Below are 20361 nucleotides of genomic sequence, written 5' to 3' on the forward strand. Positions count from 1 at the left end.
CTTGGTACTGTGGCAGCAGTACCTCAGTGTGTAGGGACTTATCTTGGGAACTAGAAAGTTTATTAAAGTACTTTTAATCACGATGCTTGGTCTTAGTTGCCAGAAGAAAATGTTGGCACTGTACGTTTCTGCAAACTACGAGTAAGTTAGATTTCCATGCAGGGATTGTATCCCCCCAAAAAACAGGTATTTTAAGCCAAAACATAATCTTTCCCTAACCAAAACCAAGTGGCTTTTGTGCCAAAACATAACTACACATTAACTACAGTGTTGTTGAAACATTAATTAACGTGCAAATGTAACGTTTCCAGGGTCTGTGGACATGTACAATGCCAATTTTTCTGGCATTTGAGTTGTAAAATGACATTCAGTTTTGTGCTTATATGTTTCCTTTTCCTAAATTAAGGTATTTAAAAACAAAATATGTCATCCTGCTTAAATTACACAAATAATACAATATAAGAATCTGTGCTAGGGTTGCAACTAACGATTATTTTCATTGTCGACTAATCTGTCGATTGTTCCTTTGATTAGTCGACCAATCATTTTCTCGCAAAATGTGTATAAATGTTAGAAAATGTCGGTCTGTCTCTCCCAAACCCCAAAATTATGTCATCTAATGTCTTGTTTCGTACTCACGCCAAAGGGTTTTAGTTCACCGTCACGGGAGAGTGTGTAAAGCTGCCAATATGTTAACGTAACAAGCTGCAATAAGAGTATTTTGGGGTACTTTCATAGTACTTTTCTATGAAAAATGACTCAGTCAACTACTAAATTAGTCACCGATTATTTTAACAGTCGATTAGTCATCGATTAGTTGACTAATCGTTGCAGAGCATATATTACTCATGTTAGATTATCCAAGAAGGATGACAAACATCAAAATTCATGCTGGCATAATTGTTGCAACCAAGGTTCTTTATTTCACCTACTCTGCGACTGTCCAGCACTTAAAACACTCTGTAGAGATCAGAGTTTTTCAATGTCATTTTCCCTGTGTGCCCTAAAGTATGCTTGCCAGGCCTGAATTTGAATAATGATGGAGCAACTGTTGTGCGCCTATGTACACTGGCTTGCCCATCTACTAAGAGACTAATTCCTTTAAACTGGAGGGAGTGTAAGGCAGCCTGCTTCATGGGGGACTCTTGGCTGAAGGAATATCTGGACTTACTAAACATGGAATGGGCAGCCTGCCTGTTCAAAGACTTTGATGAGGGGCTGGAGGATCACTGGAACACTGTCCTTACACTTTTTTAAACCGTCAACCCAGTTTATATTTATATACAATGGATATATGAGATCTGTTGTATGTTACATATACTACATGAATGTCAGCCTTGCATCATCCTCCCCCCCATTCCTTTTTTCTCTCTGAATACTGCTTACTCTGTACTGTATTGTTTTATTCTGTCTTTTTTATTTTCTATTGTTGTGTTTTTCCTATCTGATTTTCCCCTGTTAAATGTGTGTTAAATCTAAAAGAAAGAAATAACATAAAAATGTTCACAAAAAAATTACATGACTACTAAACCAACATAATGATCATTTGAGTATCAATTACTCACCCTGTGTTATTTATTCATAAAGAGAACTCCGTTTTTGTCACATGCTCCCACGGTGAACGAAGAATCCAAAAAGACTATGAACGAAAAATCCAAAAGTCAACAGCGAAGCTAAATCAAAAGATCTGTTTACTCTCACACAGCCCCCACTGTATAATCTAAGTCTTATTTATCCAGTCGTATGTTTCCAAAACATGTGCGTTTACACTAAAACCTTACTATTAAAACACCTCTGCAAAAGCAGTGACGCACAGACGAGTAGCGTGCCTGGGCAAGCACATGTGTTTGAACGCTGCTCAATGGAATGCACAAGTTAAATCACACATGCTTGCCCAGGCTCGCAACTCATATATACAAGTATTTTAAATTCAATTTAAAAAAATTTAAAACACTATTTGTACCAGAGGGGCAATCTGCAGAGGCACATATAGTGGGTTACACAAAGTAAAAATGGAAGGAAAGCTGTACTCATTATGATAGAACTAGACAAAATACATGTAAATGCAAAAATAAGCTGTGCAAATAATGTTTATTAAGATAATATTGTTGCAAAGTATGCTGCACACATGTTTATGCTAACATGAGAATGGGGAAGATAATACAGTGCAAAAAAAGCTTAATTAGATTGAAGATAAAACTAGCGCAAAAATAAGCTATACACATAAGCAGTGAAATTCAGCGTTTGGGAAGCACTTAGCATATGTGGATAAAGAGACTTGGATTATCCTGCACGAGTTGCACAAGAGTTTGTAAAGTGGTGTTTTGATATAGTTTTACCGTTTTCAAATGCGGACTCTGTTTACTTCAATTCATATATAATTTGTTGCCTTTTTTTTGGATTCTTCGTTCACAAGAGGCATGGAAGAAAAACAAAGATTTCTTCACAAATTCAACGTAACACAGGGTGAGTAACTGATATACAGATGAACATTTTGTGGGCGAGGTACTCCTTTAAGGACACCTTTGTTGCTCAGCGTCAAATAATCCTAACTGCATCCAGTGTGATTCAGTGTTAAAAAACAGAAAGTCAAAGAGGTGTGAATCCTTTTTCTTCCCTCTAAATTCAAGCATAAAATGGCTGTGATAACTTCTCCTAACATCCCCACACATCTTGTCCTGGCTCAGCTGTCACATGGATCCGGTGCCAGCCTGAAGCTGGTTTCACACAGAATTATAACTGCCACTCCTTCCCTCCGCGCTGTCAGCTCTGCCTGACACAACCAGCCCCTCAGATGATACCCAAATGGGCTGATTTGGCCACTTCAAGGGAAGCACTAAATAACCAACTAACACAAGCTCCCACTTGCTCTTATTTCATGTCCACACGCACGTCCCAGTTCAGTTCATTTTCTTAAAATGCTTGACCACACAACACTCAGCCAGAGGCCTGTTGAGGGCTTGTAGTAACTTTGTATCTGTGAGCAGCAGAGCCAGATTGAGTCTTAGACTTCCTTGCCTGGGGCTGTTGTGTATCAAGTGTAGCTGAGTGGTTGATAGGCTTAGCATGGCTTCTAAGTGGAGTAAAGCCACAGGGAGGCTCCTGGTTTGGTTTCCTTCATGAATCGGTAAGAGTTAGAAAAAGTCCTCATCTGAAATGAACTTAAACAAACTTTAAGTGGCACTAGAGGAGAGACACTGCAGCTGTGTGGGATCATTTCCAACCCTTCAGACAGACATTTGCAGCTGAAATAAACTGCAGACCTCAAGTCGAAGCTTCAATTGTAAGCTTCAACTTGCATTGCTCCAGGTGGTTAAAAAATAAAAGCATCATGTGTTTTCTTACACTGCACTGCAGCAATGCAACTAGTCAATCAGGGTGTTTGAGTTGGTGTTTGCAGTGGGCTTCAACAACAAATGCACATTAGGCAACAGTAAAAAGTAGTTAGCTGGTAAAATAAGCGGTGAAGGGACGAATAAAGGCAAAGCAAATTTCAGTGAGTCACTATGGGCACACATTGGGGGAAGAGACCACAGATTCACTGGGAAAGAATGTCGATACTGCACAATTCTCTAAAACCTCAGCATAAATGCAGTCACAATATCATCATTTCTGAAAGCCCTGCTTTCTACATGATCTGACAGTCTGGTTAGGCTAAAATAAAGATCATGGTTATGGTAAATAAACTATGATTAAGGAAGAGTTAGAGTTAGGCAGCTAAGGTTAGGGAATAATCGAGGTTCTGGATACAAAAAAGCAATTGTTAGCTGTAGTTCTGTTACAGGTTTGCTAAGGCATGAACACAGAGGGTCCTTGCAATTTTTTAATACATTTTTTAATGCCTAGATAAATATGATTTAAACGCAGAGATGGAAATAAGTTACTGCTTCTAATGTGGTAATCAAATGTGACTTCATATTCGTTTCAAGAAAAATAAAGCGGAAGCAAGAAAGCAGAAAATGGCGGATGGTTCAAGGACGGACCTTCAGCTGTTTGAATAGTAGTCTCTATATACAGACTCTACATTCAGTAAATTCAGTGAATGTAGAGTCTGTAGGCAAACCCCGGAGATCTTGCCTCCAGAAGAAGAGCGGAAGAGCCCTGGTTTCTGGTTGTAGACAGTTTGCAGTCCGCGTGATATTGACCAATCACGTTTGAGCCGGCTGCAGTTGTTGCCAGGTTAAACGGTCCGTGCGGTGAACTAACGAGGCGGAACATAATTGGCGTCACTGCAAACTCTGAATCCATCGCAATGGTTCAGCATATTTACTTATATATAAACGGAAGTCGGAAACGGAAATTCGCCTCCTCCGCCAAAATCAAACCGGAATAGCAAAAAATTGGGGGTCTGCCCCCAGAGGCTGTAATGCTGTCTGCCAGAAGTCAGACGCTGAATACTGCCGATGGGTTCCGAGATTGTTTGAATAGCAACTCAAATTCAGCCAGTCGAGCATAAACTCCCCACCAGATCAGCAAAATCTCTGTTGCTGCCATTACACAGGTTAGACCTAACCCGCTGTGACCCCCCCGTGCTGGGATCAGCACAGGATGATTCAAGTTGCTACAGCTGCTACCAAGTTTGTCTATCAAGACTATCAAGAAGTGTGCATTGTTTTTGGAGGTTTGCGTCATGATCTAGTCTCTATAAGTGTATGTTTCAACTCTGTACCATGGTTTAGTGCAGCGGTCTGTAACCTTTACTATCGAATAGCCCATTTTGACTATAAACAATACACAAAACATCTGTCTGGAGCCGTACAACATATTTGAGCCTTATAATGAAGACAACACAGCCTATAAAGTCTAAATTTGCAAAAGGTCTAAATGAGCATTCTAGGTGACTACTATGCCCAAGCACTACTAAATTCTCTATTTACCTCCAAGACTTTCACTTTTTTGGATTTGGAATCCATAGTTAGCTGAACTCAAGACTAGCCACTGCTAAGACTCCACGTATGACACACATTTTAGTTGACAAAATGTTAAAACGTTTTTGTATCATTTCTACAGCTAGAGAATGCAAGAATTTCTTGGGGCCCAAAAGAATAATAAAAGAAAATGGAAATGTAAGAAAAAATAACCGTTATTCATTTCCATATATTTAAATTTTTGTCACAGCCACAAGGAGCCACTGAGGGGAACTTAAGAGCCACATGTCGGTCCAAAGCTGCAAGTTGACTACCCTTGATCTAGTAACAATATTTGACGAAATAGCAATATTTAAAAATCATAATACATATCAAATCCGTATTGGATTATCATGATAGTATCGTATCAGGACATAAGCATTTCATCCCAGCCCTACGTACATGTTGCCTCTTTATCTTGGTATTAAATTTTCCATTGACGGCTGTGTAAGAGAACAGAAAAAGCTGTCTCTTACTGCCAATCAGGTAAAGGTTTAAGAAACATGGTGATGACGGTCGCATTTCCTCTCAAAGAAATCATGTGCTGTTGCTTTCTATTAATGACATCTACACTGATGTCAAGAAACCCACAAGGAGTCCATGAACCTAGTATACGCCAAAGGTAGAGAGTCATCAGACATTCAGAGGGTGGGTACAGTTTCAAAACCGCAGGACGAGAACAGAACAGATCAATAAGCTGTTCCCATCCATCCAAACAGGTGGAGAGAAAGACAGAAAGAGACAGAGGAGCTTAGGTATGTCAAAAGGGTACCGATAATGACATTTGGTGCTGACCAAATGAGATTCTGCCCTCAAATGGGACCGTGCACTCACAAATAAGACAGAAAAACAGGTCCAATTGTCAAAAGTGATTGTTGACAACTGCCTCGCTTCTGTCCATGCCTGGGGAAATAAGTCTGTGAATTTCATGCGCATGGATATAAATGCACTGAAGCCGAGGCCCACTGAACTGAGAGAGGAGATGAATCTGTTTCCTGATAAATTATGCATTGGTTCAGTCCTGTATTACCATGTGCACCACCACCGTGTTCGCTGTGTGAAGAACTTCTTTGTCCACTGCGAATTAGCAGCACCTCTCTAATCTCCTTTCATCTCGTCCACAGGCGGGAGATGTGTATGCCTTTAGGCTGCTAATGACTTAATATACCAGTGAAAAAGAGGCACTGACAGGTTCCAGGAATGTATTGTTCTGCTGGTTTTTTATATAATCAGTCTAGCATGTGGAAAGCAAAAAAAAAAAAAAAAAAAAAGAGGATTTCAGTCTATAACCAACTTAAGATTTGTCATTACAAATAGGACAGTTGTGTGACATGTATCTCCAGCTTTGGAAATGTATTTTTTTTCCATCCAGACTCAATTAATTCCAGAGCCAGCGATACAACACCACAAAGAAAAGAGCACAATAGAGTGCCTCACAAGGTCAATGATACCTTCGGGGTTGCTATTTGTGACTATGAATCTGGATCTGCGAAGACGGTATAAAAGGATAGAAGGGAGCGTGGGCGGGAAGGAGAAAACATCTTAAATTACTTGCTCTTCCAGTTCAGCCCACTGCCAGATTGCTGTCAGGCTGGACTGACGTTTGATTGAAAGCACCGACAGGACCACGGGAAACGGAGACCCAATTAGCGCATTAGCTGGCCACTGACCTCTGATGGCAATTTGATGACCACCAATAAATGTCTGTTAGATTCCAGCCGCCATCGCGCTGTGTGTCAATCACGTGGCTCGGGCACGGAGTGATGGAGCTGCAGTTTACTCCCCCATACAGCAGTACCACCACGAGCTTGGCTTTTGATAAATTTGGATGGAGAAAGCATGAAGATGATTTTAAGTCTCTCACACAGATGTTGGCAATCATCCATGCTGTTTTTACTTTGTGTATTAATTAAAACATACTTACCATAAGTCATTCCATTAAGTGACTTTGATTGTTTTCATGTCACATTGCAATTATTTGTCTTGTGTTGTTATGAGTAATCCAGAGTGTTCGGTTGATGAGGCTCTGCTGGGAATATTAATGAGCTACACATACAAGAAAGGGCACCTTCATTTTGTCTAGTCCTTGTTCATTTCACTTAAAGGGATAGTTCGGATTTTTTGAAGCGTGGCTGTATGAGGTTCATATCTACAGTCAGTGTATTACCTATGGTAGGTAATACACTGACTGTAGATAAGAACCCCATATCTACAGTCAGTGTATTGCCTATGGTAGGTGTCAGTAGGTGCAACCCCAGTTTGGAAAAGCAGGCAGGAGTACAAACACAGAAGCCAAGCAATGTGCTGCTGTGGAAGGGAGAAACAGCAAAACATATTTTAGCTGCCTAAAAAAAAAGAAAAAATAATATTGTGTTAAGTGTACACTATATTAACAATGTTTTCACTGCTTTAACTTGCCGTCAGACAACAATTTCCGAGGTGGAACTAAAGCTGTTTTATCAGTCCCTTCAAAGCCAGACTCCATCGAGAAAAACAGTGATGTAACATCATCATCTGAGGTGTTGGTATACCGCTGCCTTGATCAGTTAGTTTGTTTGTGTTATTGTGTGACTTTGGTATTTGAAAGGGTTAGTTCAGATTCAACAATGTCACACAATATCAAGGGTTAGGTACCAAACTACCTCCCACAGTCCAAAGACATGCAGGTTAATTGGTGACTCTAAATTTTCCGTAGGTGTGAATGTGAGTGTGAATGGTTGTCTGTCTCTATGTGTCAGCCCTGTGATAGTCTGGCGACCTGTCCAGGGTGAACCCTGCCTCCCGCCTGATGTCAGCTGGGATAGGCTCAAGCCCCCCATAACCCCTAATGAACACCTGTGGTGTGTCTCAAATCACATACTTCCATTAGTACACTTCTATGTAGTATACTATGTGCACTCTGTACTCATTGGCGTAGTGCGCAAATTTCGGTAGTGTTGTCTCAAACCAAACCATTACGCGCACACCAGAAATGATGACTGCAAATTAGCTAGTTAGCAAACTAGCATTAGCATTCGCATTATCGTTCGCGGTACCAAATCATTACAGACTGCTAAATTAACCCAATAAACATACTGCTGGCTTATACCCGACAACAGTATAGTGGTGCTTAGTGCAAAAAACAGATGTATTTGTACAATGCAGCGACGTTCATGATCGCACAGTCCTCAGACGCTATTTCCAGTTTGAAAAGTGGTCCCTCCCCTTCCTCTACGTAGCCAAGATGGCGACCTTTGGGGGCGAGAAGTGTCCATAGTTCTACACTCAACGTCTTGACTGTTTTGAGTGCATCATCCGGGTACTCATAGTGCACTGCATTTTTCCATACTTCTCAGTGTGAACGCACTTACGCACTCAAAGTATTAAGTGTAAGCACAGAAGTACGCGATTTGAGACACAGCACTGGTCTATTTTCTCATCTATTTTATCTTAAAAACAGCCTAGTACCTCTGCTGTTTGCGATTGTAGTTATCAAATTACGTACTGATTGCACATATTAGCATGAGAGACAAGCAGTAACACATACACACCCACACACACAAGCAGACAAGCAGACAGACAGACAGAGACGAAAGATGAACTGCCATTAGGAAAGAGCAAAGGAGCAGAATTACTTATTGATCTGCGCAGAGCATAGAGAGAAAGAAAGAGCAAACTTGCCACTTGTTAATACAGAAAGTACCAAAAAGCGTACTGTTGGGTACTGTTATCAAATTCCAGGTACCAGTATCAGTTCAAATGTGAACGGTCCCCAACCCTTACAATGATACAAACAAACAAACTGGCTGAGGCAGCGGTACACCAGCAGGATACGAACAACAAGCTCAAATTACTGTTCTTGTAAATGGAGTCTGGTGACTTTGACGATGGAGAACTGAAGCCTTTAACAACTTCCCAATCAGAAAGGGCTGTCTGCAACAGGGTAAAGCGGTGAAATATCGTACACTTTAACTGATGTTAGCGTTTTTAGGTGGCTAAAATATGTTTTGCAGCCATCCTCATCCACAGCAGTCCACTGCTTATCTTCCGTGTCAGTACTCCTATCTGCTTCTCCAAACTGGGGGCGTGCCAACCACCACCGACTGTAGGTAACACCCTGACTACTGAGAAGTAGCCTACAGCATACAAACCCGCTTCATATGATCCAAACTATGCCGTCAAACAAGGTGGTGTATTCTCAACAGGAATACTCTGTCCTCTCCTGGGTGATGATGTGTGCAGAACAGCAGTCACCATGCATCTTCAAGAAGACACGTGTCTGTATGTGAGAACATGTGAGCACCCTCACACATGTGGAGCTGCCGATCAGACGGGAGATGATTAGGTGGCAAATACAGGCGAGGTCTCTGCCGTGTTCAGTAAAAGAACCCATCAGCCGAGGTTGCGTTGATTTAATGTAGATGGGAACATGCAGGGTCACCTCCAGTCCTTCCCCCCTTTTGCTGAAGGTCACAAGCCGACAGATGAGTCTGCCTTTCGTCAGGCCTTATGCCATCCACATTAGCAGGCTGAGCCAGGCCTTGCCGGCGTCAGCAAAAGAAAAAGGCTAGGTGCTATTGCCCTCTTGAGATAGAATGTGTCAGCCTTACACACTCTGAGTGTAAATAGTTAAACAACAGTGAAACCGTCGGGAGGGATTGTGGAGATAGGATGGAATTAGAAAAGAGAAATAGCCAAAAGTACTGATACACAAGCATGAATTTTTAATTAATTACAGCTGATCTTAGATCAAGCAGGAGCCAGTTTATACTGTGGGTCAACTACAGGCAGTGGTGGAATGTAACTAAATACATTTACTCTTACCCTCCTTTACAGCAGAAATAAACATGTTTACAGCCTGGTACAAAAAAAAGTTTTGGTCTCTATGGGTAATTTCACCGTTCATGATGACTGTATGGGGATGACTTTTTTGTGAATCACCTTAAAGTTACGCATAATTAAGGGCATAGTTGAGTGACGGGCTGTCTGCGGATAGTGTCCTCAGCTTCTCAATCAGATCAGCCCCTCACTCATCCACAGCCCCTGTCAAAATATAGTCACTTCTGGCTCTAAAAAAACAAGATGGCGACGACCTAAATGCCGAATTCGAGGCTTCAAAATGGGAGTCCAGAAACCAGTGGGTACGTTACAATAGCTACGTCCATCATTTTTACAGTCTACAGTTGCACCACAAATAAATCAATGTGTGGGAAACCCTAGTCTCAAACCAAATCAGTCCGTGTTCTAAAAATCATCATCGTCAGGTGATTATCCACACTGTTTTTTATGTATTAATTTGCCTTCATTTAAAAAGATCAGTGAACAGTGAGAACTGACTTGTAATGAACTGAACCGAGAGGTCAGTCTGCACCTCATGAAAATGACGAGATCTAAAATGATTAGTCAATTATATGATTAGTCGATCGCCAGAAACTGAGTCTGTACTGTTTTAATGATCAGTAAATTGTCTGAGTAACTTTTCGAGCAAAAACGCAAAACATTACCAAGCTCCAGTTTCTCAATGTTCAAGATTCGCTGACTAAATATATTTGGGTTTTGCAGATTTAATGGTTAAAAAACAAGCAATTTAAACAGGTTACCTCAGGCTGTGGCTAAATATAATTGGCTTTTATTTCTCTATTTGTTTTTACAAACCAAACGATTAATCGATTAATTAAGAACATAATTGGCAGCAGCTCTAAACCAGGGACCACCCACAAATTCACTGTGGCTTTACAAAGTAATTATCTCTCCTACAAAGCACGCTTCCAGGCAACTCTTTTTGTTTTTAAATGTATTAGATTCTGGGGAAGGGGGGAGGGGAAGGCAGCTGTTAGCGGGGCCCAGCTGTCAATGACGGCTGGCAGAGATGAGAGGGGAGGAGTTGATTTTGAACAAACCTGTGCATACATGGTCCCAAAGGAGCATCACTTTAAAGAATTCCCTCAAAAGCACAGATGATAGCTGGATGTCTCTGTTTACCTCTGCGTCTGCGGCATACTTGCAATCCCATGCTCACATTAATTATGCTAAATACTGTGATGGAGATGAAGAAACCATGATTGATTTGGCAGAATGAGGCTCAACATGAAATGTCTTAATGGTTTGAGATTTTCTGTGGGGTGCTACGAAGAATTTTCTTAAGACACTTCCTACTAAAGAACTCAAGCTGTTGCACTACGTACAACACAACAAACTGAGGTGGAGTTAATCCAGGGATTGAATAGATTTTGATTTATAGGCCAAATCTGCAGCCCTGACCTTTATTTCAAAGTTTTTTTTAACAGGGTGGTGGAGTAAAAGTCCCAATTTCTACAGAATGAAAATTAATTCACAGCAATTCTGTTGAACCGTATCTTTCTACCCCTACAATTACTATTCATGAAAGTGAAACGACAAAAGTATGTGAAAGAAATTGTAGCACAGCTCAGTCTAAACCTGCAATGCTGATTTGCTTTTCACGCTGTTCACACCATGTTATTTCTCAAACCGTACATTAGCACACAGTGATTTCTGTGCCTTTCATTTCCTGTGTTTGGAGCCTGGATGGTACACTGTGGACTTTACAGTCCATTATGGAGACCACTGGAAGCCAGGCAGCATTATTGTTAATGACACAGCTTTAAGTTGGACAAATGAAGCCTGTTGTTAAATTAAAGGGTTTTAGCTATACTAGCCTGAATTTTTCTGAAAAATTACTTTTGATTTCAGCATTAGCAACAGCAAAGTTATAAGGTACGGCATGTTCGCCTGCAAATAGTAAATACTTCCTGTGTGACAATTCCACTTCACTTGTGCTTTTGTCATCTGCAAAAGAATATGCATATCTCTACTGACAAGACAAACACTAAGTTCCTCATGTGACAAACAGCATTTAAAAGCCTCTTGAAGGCCTTTCATGATACAACTTTTAATATTTCCCCCTAAAAATAACAGTTCTCTGTCTCCCAATCTCAAGCCACTGAGTCCAGCGCTAACCAGTGTGTCCAGCTTTAAAGCCACCAGCCTGAAATATTTTAAAGGCTTGCATGACAATTAGACTAGCTTGTAGCTATGTGCATATAAGCCAGAAATCACAGAGCAATTTTAAAAAAGGTAAACAAGGCAGGATTTCCCCATGCAAAAGCAATCCATCTCAATCACCATTATGAACAACTAGAAGTGTGTGTCAGTGTATTTCCCCAGGGTTTCCCACACATTCATTCGTCCACTGAGCCCGAGATTCATTGAGATTCTAATTCTGTTGGAAACACTGTTCTCAGTAGAGGCTCTGCCCTCTTTGCGTATTCTCTTATTTTGCTTTGTTACGGACGTTACTGAGCAGTGCTGCGTAGCACCCAGCCAATCACAGCATCAGATGAGGTCAGGACTTAGCAACCAAGCGGCAGCCTCCTGGGCTGAAAAAAGAAGCCAAGGTGGAAGTGCCAAAAATTGCAGTTCCTCTTTTGGCCACTTGAGGCTGGCTCCTAAAGCGAGTCAATCCCCAAAGACGCCCATGTTAAAATGCCCAACTTTACGGCAGAAATAAACATGTGCGGTCTCTATAGTCAATTTCTCCATTCATGAGAGCTGTACGGGGTTAATTTTTTATATTACCCACTTATTGTTATTAAGGCTCAAAGTTATGCATAATTAAGGACATGGACGCTTTGAGTGACAGGTAAGTGCCGTCCCTTGACAAGTTGCTACCACGTCAATAACGTTGGTTAGGCAACATGGCATAACCCCCGATTAAAGCATAGATGTAGCTTGTACTATGTCATTGTGCTTTTTCAGTTCAAAGTTAACTGCAACATTTCGGTTGCCTAAAAAAATTTGTTCAGCGTATGTTGCACCAAGAAACATGCTAAGGAGTCAGATATTCAGTTTTTTCAGAAGGTACATTCTGTTTTAATAATTTACACTTGTTTGTTCACTACCACTGGCATTAGCACTATCACACTTAACCATAGCTGCTGTAAATACATCATGCTAACTGAGTAAGCAACTAGCGTTAGGGTTATCTCCACTCTCTTTTCTAAATATGGTCACCTTTTGGCCCCAAAAATCCAAGATGGTGACAGCAAAAATGCCAAAATGTCCTTTACTTTACAGTCTATGTTAGCGACTGGGGTGATAGCAGCACACATTCAAGAGGAAGCTATGAAAACGGCAGACAGTGCCAGAAGAACAAAAACATAGCAAGGCAAAACTACAACCGGAAAGAGCTCGTTCCACAAGATTGAATCTGGGGTTGGCTTTAACTTTCACTTATACTGGTGAGCACTGAAGAATATGATGAAAACTGATGTGAATTTGGCCTGTTTTCTGTTGGACAGGCAAGTGCCAGTGGTTAGCTTAAGCCTAGTTAACATTTAACAATTTTCACCTCGATTTTGACGTCACAGAGGATCTTGAGAGCCACCTTGGGTCGGAGGTGAGTCAGCAGATAGTCTGCCAGGACGAGTCCTCATGTGTGAACAAGCCTACGAGCAAGTCGCCCCTGGATATCTGGCATGCTAGAAAACTGGAGAAGTCTGACATGACTGACAAAGAGTATGTAAGAGGCGGGATATGTCCCACGTCAGCACGCAGGAGGACGGAAGAAATGTGAGGAGGACAAGCCGCAGGGTTGCCAGGTTTGTTTCTAAAGTGGAGTTGCTTATTTGGGCTTGCTATCTCAACGTCACCTTTCTCTATATATATCCGTCTAATAAGTTATTTAAACACATGATAATCACTTCTTTTGGGCTTGTTTCCATAGCCCTGGTTGCTTCTTTCTCTCCCAAGATCTGGCAACACTGACAAGCCGGCAAGCAACAACAATAGCGGCGTCCACAGGATCACGGGGAGTGCGTTGTGTTTGGACCTAAGCCCTGGAGGCAGATCTGATTCAACACTGGGAAGAATATCCATGCCTTTACGATGTGTCATCTCCAAGTTAAAAAACATAGTTTGGTGGTGTCACCGCGTTATCTGGGGCTCTGTCGGCGAGGGCTCGTTGGAGAAATCTTGTGTGCACACACAGGCCGAACACAGTTGGCAAGACTCCCGCTGACAGAAACACACGTTGCCAGGTATGAACACAACAATTTTGCGACGCAAAATCAGCGTGAAAATCATGTAATGTGAACTAGCCTTTAGTTAGCTTGGTAGGTACCAGCGTTTCTACGTATAGGAGCTACGGTCCTACAATAGTACAGTAGCTTGCAGTGTACGTACAACCAGTGCATGTCTGAATGTTGTGTTAACAAACAGTTACCAACAATTCCTGCTTGGTTTACCTTTAAACCAGCAGCATGTTTGGCTAGTTGGTTGTCCTCCCCAGATAAACACACTGTTACCAGCCACTACTTACTTTAGGTTGAGGCTGAGAAACTACTCACCCTGGATCCCATCCCTCTGTGCTCAGACTGGAGTGCAGTGACAAGAACACAACCCCTCACTGGCTTCTCCCTTAACTCCCAACAGTGTTAGCTGGAATGCATGACTAAACCAGAGGTAGCCCTACCGGGAACTGAGCCTGAGGTCCCTGTGGGTGAGAGTTTTCTCCTATGTGTCACACGTGTAGCCCGCCAAGCTCTGTCTGAATGTTTTACATTAGACAAGACTACACTGCACAACAATCAGAGCAGCTAGAAGGGATCTCGAGCATTCCTCAGTCTTTATCACCTACCTGCATCAGGTTCTTGTACATTCCAGCTACTTAAAAAAATAAACTCTTGTTCCATCTGCTCTAAATCTTCTGCTGATTTTGTAACTACAAGTCCAAACAGAGCCCAAAGAGAAACTAGCCTACCTACCACCACACATGGATGACTAAAAAACTAAAGCAACCAGATCAAGCCAGGGAGGACAGCTCCCCCACAATTCAAACAGAATTTCTCCTGCCTGTAAATTGGTTTTCGTCACAACTGGCTGTCAGAGTTGGCGTTTGTGGGTTTCAGTGTGTCAGATTTGACACAGCTCCCCTTCACTAGCTGTGGGCTGCAGCTAACCACCCACACACCCCCACTGGGGAGCGACCGTCTTCTTCAGATCCCCTTCAACAACTTGACAACACTGATCACTCTCATCATCGTCCCCTCCAGCACTCGGCAGGGATTTACAGCCTGAAGCATCTGATTGGTCAAAGCCTGACTAATCAGATGAAAGCTTACAAATGCAGCTGTTTTACTGAAACAGCAACACGACGCATGTAGAAACTGCAGCTTCTCTGTGTTGGAGAAAATACTGCAAACTACCACCAAGTTTCCACATTTGATGACACGCACAATTGGAGGACTAGAATCCAGTGCTTACTGCGCCTGGAGACACTGTCATGTTTCATCTCTGCACCAGTGACCAACACGGGAGCCATGCCCCGTCAATCACAAACTGACACATCCACGCTTGCATGCCAAAAGGGACAAGGCAGCGAATTACGGGATTTGTGCATCTTTGAATAGACATCGAAGAACATACTGTATCTGTGAGGCTGCTTAATGGGAGCACGCTCAACGGAGACGCTTGCAGAACAAAATTAATTTGTTTCCCAGGATGTGTTATGTGCAGGAGATGAAAAATGTTCGTGCACATAAACCCAATTAACTGCTCAAACAAAGAAATCCCTTCCTCACCCTCTTAAAATGTGAGTAATGCAGACCTTTGCGCCAGTTTATGGTGTGATTATAATTTATGCCACCTCCTAAGCAGCGCTCGCAAACTGTGCTGTCTTTTGTGCAGCGCCGGCTTTACGGCCGTGGAATCTCAGAGGAAGAAAAGAGCCAGTGTCATGCGGTCAGAAGGCATTTTAGTCAGACAAAAATTTGTGTCAGCACTTTCTGCCAGGGAGCGAGAGGCCAGCATTCAGAGCTGTTAGCCCCCTTCTCAGAGGAGAGCCAGGGTTTAATGGGACTACTCTTCCACTCCATTTGCCGGCCCGCATCTCACAGGCCACAGCTGCATGCATGTGAGCCAGCGACTGTCACTCTGCATACCTCTCTGCAGCCGGCGAGCTCCACACTCCCTTTAACAGCTGACAGAAGTTGTTCATCTTCAGACACACTCTTGACTACAGACATAATGTGTGTAGAGGAGACAATGTTAAACCCTGGTAAAGAGACTGCAGAGGTCACTCACTCCTTACTTAATTTACTGGTCAAGGAAATAGTTTTACCAACTCCCGGTGCTGCTGTGGTCATATTCATTCTGATTTAGGCCTTGCGCAAAAAAAAAAAAAAAAAAAAAAAACTTCTTATAAATTGACTTTGGATCTATTTCAGACCCAAACAACAATTTCATGGCTGGCCAGTCACAGAGTAATTACATATGGCCTCAAGCCGGCACATCGATCAGTACTCGCAACTTAAAAATGAGACTATTTTTGACAGACAGCTTCTTGAAGAGATGACAGCACCTCCACCGCACGCAGTGTGAAAATTCACAATTAAAACTGAAACGGGTAACATGAATCTATTTTCTAATGATAGAGTTTTTCCTGGGCAAACAGCTAGAGTTATTCTGCAGTACCAACTCTCCTCTCTCAGAAAGATGAATCACTATTACGTGTAAAAGGTCAATCCTCCAAGGTTGAGCAGTTAGCAAGTTGTCAGGGTATTAGTGGGCCAGTCTTTTACAAGAAGTCTCTTGAGCTTAAATTAATGTACAAAAATTGCAAATGGAAAAAGTGATTTCTAGTCAGTTTCTACCATCACATTAACAGCTTCATGTGTTTGATGACATGTAGCACTTTTAACAAATTATGAAGCATTATTACAGTATATTTAAGACACTGCTGGATATGCAAACATGCTTCTTTTTTTATGAAATCTTAAAACAAGTTCAGGGCCCACAAAATGGAGGATAAAATGCCAGGATGAAACTGATTTACACTTTAATCTAAAAAGGTTAAAATAATTATTTTAATGAGGTAGACATCCCAGTATTATGATAGAGACAGTTAACATCAAAATCCAAAGTACATATTTTTCCTCTTACCTGTAGTGCAATTTATCAGTCTATATTGTTTGGTGGAGTTTCAGAGTGTTGGCGATGTCGGCCGTAGAGATGTCTGCCTTCTCTTTAATATAATGGAATTAGATGCCAAAGAAATACATTTGAAAAACTCAACAGTATTGTCTTTTTCCAGAAATCATGACCTGGTTACTCAAGGTAATCCACAGCTGTTTCATGTAGAACTATTTTCTTTCAACTAAACTACACCAGCCAGTTGTATCACTGCGTAGAAGGAAGCATTCATATACCGCTGGCTTACTTAGCAACACTGAGCTAGCTAAGGTTACAGCTCAGGTCTGGTGGGAGCTTGCTAGTGGCGCTGCTAATTCGGCACTAAAGGGAAATTTCGGTTTATTTCAACCTGTCTCCTATCGTCCTAAATTTGTTGCAAGTGACTAGTGACATAAAAATAATAGTTAGCATGTTAGCCGTTAGCCTAGATACAACCGTAGCGTCAGACCTGTTGAAACATAAGTGAACGGGCAACCTTCAAGTGCAAAGTTAAACAAGCTTTTTCTCCACAAAGACCGCCTCATATCGTTAGGATAAATGTCAGAGAACATATTGAAAACGACATGTAAACGTGTTGTCTTACCTTACCGGTGTGCTGCCATGTTTGTTTACCATCTAGCTCTGCTTTCCAAAGCGCGGCCGAAATATCGCGAGAACAAGCAGCGATCTCATAGCATGCCTGAATAAGCAGCAACAGCTGGAAGGCAGAACCAGACAGTAGCCTGAAAAGTTCATTCATTTTTTTTATGAAAGATTTATAGAATAATGGCTGACTTTTGCCAGACTTCGACTTTGTGGAGGAGGAATTTGATTTTGCAGAGTTTGATGACTGCCCTTATTTATTTGAGCCAGAACACACTGACGAAGAGCTTCGTGAAATTGATGAACGGAGGAGGAGGAGACAGAGAGGCTCAACAGGTAGAGGACGAGAGAGGAGGAATGGCTGCTGCAAGGCTGCGTAGCTCTGGAGATTGGTGGTGTACCTGTGAATGCTGTGCCCCAGTGCACACAGAAGAGGAACGCCTCTAACTATTATTTCTACGTCACTAGTCACTTGAAACAAATTTAGGACAATAGGAGACGGGTTGAAATAAACCGAAATTTCCCTTCAATGCTAGTAACGTCGTCTCAAACCAACAAAGTTGATGTGCAAACCTTGTGCCCACCCTCTGGTCTCCCTCCAGGTCGCCATGCAAATTCCCTTTAGCACTTTTAACTATGCTATAACTGTTAGCTCTGTTGGCACCATTAGCAGTGTCAACAAGGTTAGAGGTGCTTACATACATTAGTTAACAATGCTAAAGGGGGTTTGACGCTTAAAATGGAGCCACACTTGCAGCACTCACAGAAACTACCTAGGGGGACACTGGAGGGTGGTCACCATGTTTCTGCAGCAACACTGTCCTGATGATGGTAACAGCAGTAATCCCAAATGAGCAGTGCTGCTAGCTAGCTTCCACCCAATGCAGGCAATGCACAGCGCAGCGCCCTAGGCTAACGTTAGCTAACCACTAGAGACCAGACAGTGGTCAGTGAGTATTATGTTTTTGCATGTTAACGCAGCTGTCTGGCCATCTGTCAGCAAATGCAACAGAAAATAGAATAAAAGACAAGACATTCACATCACAAAATTTCACCATCTCTGATTTTATAGCACTTTAAAATGGGGTGCTAAAGCTCACTGAGGTACTGGGGCACCAGGCTAAATGGAAAGGCCAATTGTATTTCATGATATTTTGCATTCTTTTCATAAAAATTGACAGATTAGGTTGATGGTTGATGAAAACTGGTATTCCTCTCAATCATGAGTAGATGCACGCTTCCCTCTGCACAGTAATACAGTTGGCAGGTGTAGTTCAGTAGAAACAAACTGCTCTCAACAAGGTCTGTGGATTACCTTGAGTAACTGGGTCATGATATCTGGTTGCTGCTGAGTGTTACAAATGTATTTTTTGGCACTTTGAGCACCACAAGTCGAGTGCCATATAGTTCCATTACAGTGGAGAGAAGACAGACATCTCTACAGCTGATATCGCCAACACTCTGCAATTCACACCAAAACAATTTAGACTGACAAATCACACTACAGGTAAGAGGAAAAATATGTATTTTTGATTTGGGGGTGAACTGTCCCTTTAAGGTCAGATCCTCTTCAGGTGTTGTAATGGAATTATTGTCCTTAAATCTTGAGAATTATGATTCCTATGATGTATTTTGATTTTGGAGTGCCCCTCCCTGATTGGCTACTGTATGAATTCAGTGGTTAAAAAAAGGAAAGAGAAATAAACACAGAAAGAACAAACAAAAGTTTTGTAAGTTCAGAATCGCAGCACAAACAACAACTGTGCTTTCACTGAATGCTTTCCAGAAAACAAATGTTAAAGAATGTAAATGTATTCTTGTCCTTGGCCCACTTGCAAAACACAACGTTAACAATGAATCTTTTGTTACTTCACATGATGACCTTGCTGTGATGCATCAATAGGTGAAAAGAGGTCCCGGCTATAAAGGTTGGTTCAAGTGGCATGAAACTTGAGAGGTGACTCACCATGAGTAGACAGCAGGCAGGTCTCCAAATCCGGCTTTGAGGGCAGTGAGGCGCTACATTTCGCTGGGCTAAACCACAGTCCCGATCCCTCTCCAGAGGGGACACCCAACAGTTCTCTACAAAGCCAACCACAGTGACAGAAAAAACTTTAACTCAAGCAGAGCAGTGGACTGAGAGAGTCTTGTATTGACACACAGCAGAAGAGGCAGAAGCAATTTGACATCCGGCTCAGTGGCGTGGAGAGTCAATGCAGTGGACTGTTGCTGCTCGCTCTCTTCACTGTGGATGATCTTTTTCCAACAGAGAACACAAACAGTGGTCGCTGATGCAAACAACGCCGTTTGGGGTGGCTACAAGGGCTGGTTGTCAAAGGGCAGACTGGGACAGTAGACAGTTGTCACCCTCTTCAGGGGGAGGATCTGACATAAAGTGCTGCTTTCAGAGTTGAGATGTAGAGCCACATAGTCCCTAAACACTCTAACCAAATGTGTCATTCTGTCATTAGGTGGCGCGTTAAGGATCTGTGGGGCTGAAATGTCTGTGTTAGAGTCATGTGTTTAACACTAAAATGAGCAGGGAAATGGAGGGATGCAAAACCAAAATATTATGTTTGGGTTGCTTCCTTCTCTCACAAGACCAATTAGCAATGCCAATTAGTCTAGAACCTCTTAGTTCATTTTTAGATTTGAGCAAAGGTATGATTTTTAATACTGTCAAAAACACAGATGTTCATCTTTCGATTAAACTCATATGGAGAGGCTGTATTGAGGATGTATTGTGTGTAGTTCACATCACGCATCACCAGAGGTCAGTCTGTACAGGCCGCTGAGCTGGCAAATATGGCGACAGCGAGTGCTGGGAATAGGTAGTGTGGCACACAAATACCTTATACCGTGGTGAAACTTTGGGAAAGTACAAAAGTAACCAAAAATAGATACT

At 42.0% G+C, this 20361-nt stretch overlaps 1 protein-coding gene across 7 annotated transcripts in view; it reads right to left on the reverse strand.

Annotated features, from left to right (window-relative positions):
• Nucleotides 1–20361, reverse strand: part of tanc2b (tetratricopeptide repeat, ankyrin repeat and coiled-coil containing 2b) — a 265575-nt gene that overhangs the window by 218226 nt on the left and 26988 nt on the right. For all 7 annotated transcript variants that reach the window (XR_007448045.1, XM_049562620.1, XM_049562630.1 and 4 more), the window contains exon 2: nucleotides 19423–19538. The gene's annotated coding sequence lies outside the window, so the exon portion shown is untranslated. The remainder of the gene's footprint in view (nucleotides 1–19422; nucleotides 19539–20361) is intronic.

The sequence above is a fragment of the Epinephelus fuscoguttatus genome, linkage group LG20 (genome assembly GCF_011397635.1).
Source record: "Epinephelus fuscoguttatus linkage group LG20, E.fuscoguttatus.final_Chr_v1".
In the NCBI taxonomy this organism is placed as follows: Eukaryota; Metazoa; Chordata; class Actinopteri; order Perciformes; family Serranidae; genus Epinephelus; species Epinephelus fuscoguttatus.